The sequence below is a fragment of the Petaurus breviceps genome, unplaced genomic scaffold, assembly GCF_028583685.1.
Source record: "Petaurus breviceps papuanus isolate PSGF00001 unplaced genomic scaffold, PetGlider_PUasm1.0 90994, whole genome shotgun sequence".
In the NCBI taxonomy this organism is placed as follows: Eukaryota; Metazoa; Chordata; class Mammalia; order Diprotodontia; family Petauridae; genus Petaurus; species Petaurus breviceps.
In genome coordinates, this window is record NW_027187393.1 from 3142747 (window position 1) to 3152218 (window position 9472).

Here is a 9472-nt window from a genome sequence, read left to right on the forward strand (position 1 = left end):
TCTCTCTCTCTCTCTCTCTCTCTCTCTCTCTCTCTCTCTCTCTCTCTCTCTCTCTCTCTCTGTCTCTCTGTCTCTCTCTCTCTCTGTCTCTCTGTCTCTCTGTCTCTCTGTCTCTCTCTCTCTGTCTGTCTCTCTCTGTCTCTCTCTGTCTCTGTCTCTCTTTCTTATTGTATGGAATGACTCTCTGCAAAGAGTTAGATAAAGGTATACTACCAAAAAAAGATGTTTTTTTTTAAAGAGAAATATACCAGATGACAATACAGTTAGAGAATTCAGACCTTATTGAATGACCAGACTTAGAGAGTAGTGGTGAGTGGACTGATGCCATTCTAGAGGGAGTTTTTAAGTAGATCATATCAGAGATCTCTCCCTGACCCTATTCTGTTCAGTATTTTTTATCAGTATCTTAGATCAAGGAAAAGATGGCATGTTCATCAAAATTTCAGATGGCACAGAGCTGCAGAGGCTATCTAACACAAGAGATGAGAGAATCATTGTCTAAGAACATCCTGACAGGCTGGAATGAGGAGCCAAATTTAATATGATGAAATAGAAGTGTGATCTCCACTTAGAATCCTTGTGATTCTGAGTCATTAGCTGCCCAGGCTGAAAATTCCTTTTATCCATGCATGTCAGCCTCATTTCTCTTGTGTCCCTATTCTGTTTCATTCTACCCTTCCATTGTTCCTCCTTGAACCCTGGATTCATTGTTAGCAAAAAAAAAATCATCATAATTGTCCTATGCTTTCCTGCCAGAAATTACTATATATTATATCTGGGACTTTAATTTTCTACATACATGTCATCTCCCTCAACATAGTGCAAACTCCTTTTTGTTTAATTTCTGTCTTGGAATATGCAAGAGAGCCTACCATAGTTCCTGGAGCATTTTTTTGGACCAGCCTATGCCACAGAAATTCCTGTAGATTCCATTCCATCTTGTCTCCTTTAGCAGATCACCCCTTCTAACATCTCCACTTTCTCATTTATCTTCCATATCTCCCTGTCTATTAACTGCTTCCTTACTCTACTGCCTATCAATATGATCATGTCTCCTCATCCTCAAAAGATCTTCACTTGATCTATCCATCCCTGATAGCATCTTTCCACCCTTTGGTGACTAAACTTCTTGAGATAGCCATCTACAGCAGATGCCTTGATTTCCTTTCTTTTCACTTTCTTAACTCACTACAGTCTGGTTTCTGATCTTATCATTCAATTGAACTGCTCTCTCAAAAGTTTCTAACAATCTCTTAAATTTCAAAAGCAATGGTCTTTTCTCAATTTTCATCCTTTTTGACCTCTCTGTAGTCTTTGACAACCATCAATCACCCTCTTCTCCTTAATACTCTCTTTGAGCTAGATCTTTGATCCTGGTTCTTCTACCTATCTGACCACTCCTTTTCAGTCATTTTTGCTGGATTATCATCCAGATCATGCCCACTAAACATGGATGTCCTCAAGGGCTCTGTCCTAGGCCCTCTCCTCCTACACTTGATGATCTCTTCAGCAGTCATGGATTAAATTACCATCTCTAGACTAACAATGCTCAAATCTGCTTATCCAGCTCTAACCTCTGCATTGACCTCAAGTCTTGCATCTCCAATTGATGGACATCTTAAACTCAAACTTAAATTAAAAAATTGAACTTATTATTTTCTCTCTCAAAAACTCTCACCTCTTCCTAACTTCCCTACCAGTATCCTCCCAGAGCCACAGACTCACAACCTAGGAGACATCCTTGATCCCTTGTTTTCTCTCACCATATCCAATCTGTTACCATGGACTGTTGATGTGACCTCTGTAGGGTATCTTGCCTAGACCCCCTTCTCTCCTCTGACACTGCCACCACCCTGGTGCAGTTCTTTGTCACTTCACATCTAGATTATTGAAAGTCTGTCTGTTGATCTCTCTCCACAAGTCACTTACCATTCCATTCTATCTTCTACTCAGCTGTTAAAATGATTTCCTGTGTCACTCACCTATGCTCAGTCAGTTCCAGTGGCTCTATATCACCTCCACAATCAAATATAAAATATTCTGTTTGACATTCAAAGTACTGCATAATCTGTGCTTCTTCCCCCCCCCCACCTTTCCAGTCTTCTTACATCTTACATTCCCCTACATATTTTGTATCTAATGACTGGCTTCTTGCTTTTGCTTAAGCAAGATACTTCATCTCCCAACTCTGTGCATTTTCACTGGCTTTCTCCATGCCTGGAATTTTCTTCTTCCTCATTCCTACACCTGGTTTCTCCAACTTCAAGTTCCAGGTAAAATCCTACCTTCTACAGGAATCCTTTCTTGATCCCTCTCTTTTCTAGTGCCTACCACCCATTGATTATCTCTAATTTATCCTAAATACAACTTGTTTGTACATAGTTGCTTGCATTGCTTGTCTACACCTCTCCCATTACACTGTGAGTTCATTGAGAGCAGAGACTGTCTTTTGTCTCTTTCTGTATCCCCAGTGCTTAGCACAGTGCCTGATACATAACAGATGCTTAAGAAATGTTTACAAACTGACTAGTGAGGAAACCACTTTTATAGATGCGAGTCAGTATCTGTACTGCAACTTATAGTCCTAAAGAGTTCCCCAGTACATCGTTGGTGCTTAATAAATGCTTGAGATGAATTGAATTGAACTTAGATGCATTGGGTGGAAGGTGTAGAGAAGCAGACAGGCTCAATATAAGAAAGATAATTTTCAAATAATTAATGTCTAAAAATGGAAGAACCTATCTAAAGAGGAAGTGAGTTTATCACTGAGAAGAAGCTGTGTCAACATTTATAGTATTGAAGAAGGGATTCTCATTCATGTATAAGTGAGACCCAATAACTTTTGAAGTCCCAATGCTGAGATTCTGTGTAGAGTCCCATGGCTCTCAAAGGATGGTCCAAGCCTCCCTAGAGAAGTAAGGGCTTTAGAGTATAGGTAAAATGTTGAGTTTATTTCGCTTGTAAAGAAAATGCAGTTCAGCACCACTTAACTGTTCAGTGATGAAAGTAAGAGAGGACAGCGATTTAACAAAGGGAAGTGAGGGCAGTGTGAGCAAAAGCAGAGGGACAGGAAAATACAAGGCTCATATGTGGAAAATAATTCAACTAAAAGATAGATTATGCGAAGGGGAGCAGTATAAGATAAGGCTGGATAGGTAGGGTAACATCAAATGATCCAGGGTCTTGAATATTAGGTTGAAAAATCTGAACCTTCCTCAGGAGACAATTTGGGAACATTAAAATGTTTTGAGCAGAGAAATTACCATGTATATTACTATAAAATAAGTTTTACATTTATAAAACATATATTGATAAAAATAAGAATAGTATTCTTACTATTTTTATAGAATGTTATACTCAGCTCAGGCACCATTTCCTCGATAAGGCCTTGCTTGATACCCCAGCTGGAATCACTTCCCTCCCAATTAATATTTTATATTTTACTTTGTTTTTACATTTTATGTCCCTGAGTATAATATAAGCTCCTTGAGATCCAGAGCTGTGTCCCTTTGTCTTTGTATCTCTAGATCCTAGTTTGTAGTAAGCTTACTAAATACTTCTATAAGCATTATCCTTACAACCTCCCATGGAGAGTGTGAGTATGATTATCCTGAGGAGAGTATGAGGCACAAGACACTCAAGGAAATTAAGTGATTTACCCCAGGTCATAAACTCCATAAATGTCAGAGCCAAGGCTTGAAGCTATCTTCTTTCTCTAAGTGTAGTGATTTTTTTCCCATGACACAATATCACTTATCTCTACTTAAAAGAAGAGAAGCAATCTGAAAATATTTCAAGGAAACTCTAAACTTAGGATTGCACAGTAGATAGACTGCTGGACTTGGAGTCAAGGAGACTCATTTTTCTGAGTTCAAATCTGGCATCAGACACTTATTAACTGTGTGACCCTGAGCAAGTCACTTAAGCCAGTTTCATCATCTATAAAATGGGATGGAGAAGGAAACAGGAAACTACTGTAGTATTTTTGTCATGAAAACCCCAAATGGGGTCACAAAGAGTTGTACATGACTGAAAAATAACAATAAACAAACATCAAAAAAAAAACTAGGTGCAAAGGTTTATACTTGGGCTCAAAAAATCAACCACTAAATAAATAAATAATATTTTTTAAAAAATCAACCACTACCTGTATAAAATGGAGGCAGCATAGCTAGACAAGTTTGTATGAAAAAGAGCCAGAAGTTTTAGAGAATCACAAGTTCAATAAGAATAAGGAGTATAACACAGCTGTCCAAAAAGCCAAGGTGACATCTTTAGTCTGAATTAATAGAGTGACAATATGCAAAGCAAGGGAAGTGATAGTCCCCCTTTTCCTTGTCCTTGTCAGGGCACATTTGAGATATCTTGTTCTGTGGGTCAAATTTTCAAAATTATAGTAACTAATTAGAGCTCTTCCAGAGAAGGACAATGAAGATGATGAGAGGACTAGAACCATATCATACAAGTATCAGTTGAAGGAACTGGGGATTTTTTGTGGGTGTTGAGAGGGGACTTGAGGGGACATAAGTGCCACCTCCAAGTATCTGAAGGGTCATCATAAGGAGGAAGACTTATTCTGCTTGGCCTCATAGGGAAGGGGGGAAGGACAGTGTGAGGAGACAGATTTTAGCTTGACATAAGGAACAATTTCCTAACATTCAGAACTATGCAAAGGTGGACATGGTCATCTCAGAAAGTAGTGAGCTCATTACTTGGAGTTTTCAAACATAGGCTGAATTGATCCTATGTCCAGGATGCTATGGAAGGAATTCTTGCTTGGGCAGTTGCAAGAGATGACCTCAGAGGCAACTGGATTGCTCTCTGACTCTGAAAAGAACTTGCTATTTTCAATGTATTCACATGTATTGATTTGGAAATTGGGAAGGGGGAGGGGGGAGTACACTTTAAACATTATAAATACTCTCCTAATCCTTCTAATCAACCAGCTTCCACAAAAGCAAATCCACAGGTCCAGTCAAAGTGATTCAGCCCAAGTCTTCCCTTCATAAAAAGGAGATGCCTCTTATTCTCTCCATCAGACAGCAAGGTCAATTACATCTGCAACAGACTGATAGGGGGATAATTAAATCTGTCTGTCACTGTGATCTTTGCTGTTGGTCAGAATATGCCTATGAAATAAGAACTCTAAATCATCGTGTCCCCTCTGTGATCCAGTTCTGGAGAAACTTTTGCTCAAGAAGCAGGCCCAGAAACCTGGCCAAGGTCAACATCAGCTAATTAACTGGGGTGTATGGGCACCTACATTTCTAAAGTAAGCATGTTGAGGGATGGGCTGAGAAAAGCTAAATCTTTATAAGAGGTATAAGGGTATCATATAGCTCCCAAAAGGCTCATAGATTTAGAACTGGAAGGGAACTTAGAAGTCATTGAGTACAATGATTTTTACATGAGGAAACTAAATCCAGAAAGACTATATTACTTAGCCAAGGTCATACAGGTAGCAAGTGTCAGAGCTGGGATTTGAACTCAGGTCCTCTGACTGTAAAGCCAGCTTTCTATTATATTGCACTCTGGGAAATATTTAAAACAAGGCAATAAAGAGCCCTAGATTCACTTTGTATTTATTTTGTAAAGGGTATAATGGGTAGAGAGAGAGCTGGCCTCAAAATCAGGAAAACCTGGGTCTCTGAATAATACAGGCCAGTGCTCTGGGCAACTCTGTGTGTGTGTGTGTGTGTGTGTGTTTCTTTCTCTCTTTCTCTATGAGTTTCTCTTTTTCTCTCTGTTTCTCTCATTGGTAAAGGGAGTTTTCTTACTTGGGAGCAGAGGTATGCTGGAGTCAGCTCCACCCAGCTTGCTAATCCATTGGTAAATTTCCAATATGAGTATTTCCACCTCAGAAATCAGCAAAAGCTACATATTAGGACTTGATGTATTGTTTATTGATTGTCTAGTCTTAAGAAAGTGATGAAGAAAATGTTTGTAATGCAAATTAAGCTTGAAAATTATTCATGTCCACACTCTCCCTCCAGAGTCAGTTAATTGTTAAACATTTACCACTATACCTACCTAAACCAATGAAATCACAGGCTCAATATCTAGTCTATTATTTTGGATGCCTCTTTCATTTATCTATCTGTTTACATGTTGTTTCCCTCATAACTAAGAACCTTCTTCTCTGAGGCCAGACTTTCAATTTAGAGGGAAATGAGAGCAAGTGATGCTGTGGAGAAAGTATGCTTGATTCCCAACTCTGTTATTTGCTACCTCTGGGAGACAAAAAAAAAATCAGTTTGAACTTCTGAAGCTAGATTGAGAGGACCTGAGTTTAAATCCCAGCTCTGACACTGCCTGTTTGATCTTGGGTAAACTCTCTGGGTCTCAGTTTCTTCATCTGTAAAAATGAAAAGCATTGGACTAGATAACTTCTAAGATAACTTTCCAACTCTAAAACCATGATGCTTAGCAGGAAAAAATCCATGCATCGTCCTAGTGACAGAATTCCTTCTCTAAGGGTAAAAACCCTGCATTTGTCTAATGTAAATGTCTGGCTTAGACTAAGACTGGTTAAGTTCAAGGACAAAACATTCTCCTTGTTCCTGTTTCCCTCTATGCCTGTGAGTTATTGATTTAGACCCTGAAGCACCTTTCTCTGCGTCAGTCTTGGCACATACCTCAAAGCCAGAGTGACCAAAACTTGCCTGTAGGTAGCTGAAATTGACTACAGGATCCAGTCACAGTTACTGCTCTGAGCTCCATAGTCACTGGCTGATTGGTACCCACCGTAATTGACCCAATAATAATGAAAACATTCAGACCTATTCCTGCAGGGGACTTTGGGTCTTCTCAGGGAAGTATCAGAAAATCATAGATGTGGAGACTGAGTCCCACCTCATTTTACACATGAGAAAACTGATGCCCAGGGAAATGAAATGATCTGCCCAAGGTCACAAAGCAGTTCTGCCATTTATATACATATGTGTGTAAATGCACATATACATTTCCATCACAGGCCAGGCATTTAGCTGTATCCACTTATAGGTCACTGGGAAATATGCTTGGGCATTCTAATAAATCACCATCCCAGCTCCCCAGGTGGGTGTGGGCTCTCAGTTTCTTTGTCTCAAAGGTTCCCTAGAGTACAGGGTAGTAGAAAAAGCTAGATTTGGAATCAAATGACCTGGGTTCAAGTCCTGCCTCTGAAATATGCTGACTGTGAAACCTTGGGCAAATCATTTAAATTCTTTTTGCTTCAGTTCCCTCAACTGTAAAATGAAGGAATTGAATCAAATGACCTTTAAAGCCCCTTCCAGCTTAAAATCTATGATCCAAATGGATCTATGATCCATTTGGGACCTATTGCAGGTAAGTGGTGAAGTGGATAGAATTCCAGGCCTGGAGTTAGGAAGACCTGGATTCAAATCTGGCCTCAGACACTTACTAGCTGTGTGACCCTGGGCAAGTCATTTAATTCTGTTTGCCTCAGATTGCTCATCTGTCATATAAGCTGGAAAAGGAAATGGCAAACCACTCTAGTATCTCTGCCAACAAAGCCCCAAATAGGGTCACAGTTAGACACAACTGAAAAATGACTAAACAACACATAATTTTCTATAATGGTATTTTTCATAGACCAGACTTGTAATTTTATTGGTGTAATAAAACTCCTTCTACCAGAGCAGACCAACACCAGTTTTGCAACTTTTAGTTTTAGAGAGCTGACTGCTACACAGAGAAGTCAAGTGACTTGTCCAAGGTCACACAGCCATCAAGTGTCAAAGGGACTTGAATCCAAGGTCTTCTAAAGTCAATCCACACTACTCCAAGCTGCCTTTTCCAGTAATGAGACTTAGATGCAATGCTCACAGCAAAACTAACATAAGGGAAGCTCAAGGCACTATGCAAATGTGTTTATTATTATCACAAGCTTAAAAAGTAATTTTTTTAAAAGTAGGGGTGTTGGAGAGAAGTGTTATTTTAGTATACTTTAGTAAGAAAATGCCTTTCTGTTCTGAGTTTCTCAACAAGCCCTAGACTCATGTGAATCAAGTTTGCTTCAAAGTAAATCCAGGAACTGACACTGGAAATTCCCATTTCAGCTGAAGACAAGTGTCAAAGGGTGAATTATTTATCTGCCCCCTCTTGGCTGGAGTTTGAGGCAAAATCTGCCTGCTGAGAGCAGAGCTGTCTCTGGCAAAGATGAAGCGTGCACAGGTGCAGTGATGCAGCTGCTGGTCACACACGCAGAGAAGGACGGGTTCTTTCACCTCTCTAGCTCCTGAACTCCCCACCATGGCTAGGTCTCTGTGACATCTGTCTGGCTTTACAGAGGGAAAGTTGGAGGATCACAATTATACTGAGGATCCTCACTCCCTCTGAGAGAGTAGAGGTGAAGGGGTGGGAACCTGAGACAGATCAGGGTCTGCATTGTTCTGCCTGGCTGTATCACTAACTAGCAGTGTGACCTTGAGGAGGTCAAGTGTGACTCAGTTTCCTCACTCCTAAAATGACTGGGCTGGACTATGTTACCTTTGAGGCCCCTCTCAGCTTAGAAATTAAAAAGGAAACCCTAGGATTCCATAATTTCAATGAAAGATAATATCAGTGACACTTAGCTGGTCAGTTCCCCTTTGGAATTTCAGTAGCACTGGAGCATAGGCATTACTTTGTGAAAATCTGGTGAAGCAGTGTGAGCTGTGCAAAGGACAATGTAGTTTAAAGTGTAGTCAAAGGACCTGAGTTTAAATTCCCATTTTCCACTCATTACCTATATGACCTTGATAGAGTCACTTTACTCTCTGGGCCTCAGTTTCCTTATCTGGAAAATGAGGGGGCTGGGCTATGTGAGCCTTGAGGCCTCTCTTGACTCAGATGTTCTCATATTCCAGAGTAGCAACATCTAAATAAATATGAACGGCAACAGCTTTAACTAGCCTGACAAGTCCCCTCTGGAATCTCAGGACCCCTGAAGTGGAGGAGTAGCTTTATGAAAATCTAACCCACAAAGACTGTGCCACAAAACCCAGATCCCAAAGTGTGAACTGTCCGTGGAAGGGCTTTAGTGTTACAAGACCTCTCCCTGCCCTACACACTCCTAACTTCCTCCTGAAGCTATAGCTCTGGCTGGAAAAGCACCCTCCTGGAGAGCAAAAGTGTACCCTGCCTCTCCCCTCCCCCTTCCAAGGTTGGAGGGGAGGGGAGGGGGGAGATGTCTCTCAGAATCCTAACTCTCCCAAGCAGACTATGTCTTCAAAATTCACCACAAGAGATGAAAGTAACAGAGATCATGATATGAAAGAAACACTTTACAGGGGAGGAAACTGAAACTAAGAGAGGGAGTTGTCCAAGGTCACACAGTTATAGGGCTAGGACCTGGTCCTCCCAATTCCAAGTCTAGTAGACTTTTCCCACTTTAATGCCAGCTGAATGAAACAGCCTGACCTTTAAGTATTTGCTTATTTACACACACACACACACACACACACACACACACACACACACACACACACAC

At 40.4% G+C, this 9472-nt stretch overlaps 1 protein-coding gene across 3 annotated transcripts in view; it reads right to left on the bottom strand.

The window, feature by feature from the left end:
- RASGEF1C (RasGEF domain family member 1C) overlaps window positions 1-9472 on the bottom strand; it is a 207829-nt gene that overhangs the window by 197302 nt on the left and 1055 nt on the right. The gene's annotated exons all lie outside the window — the stretch shown is intronic.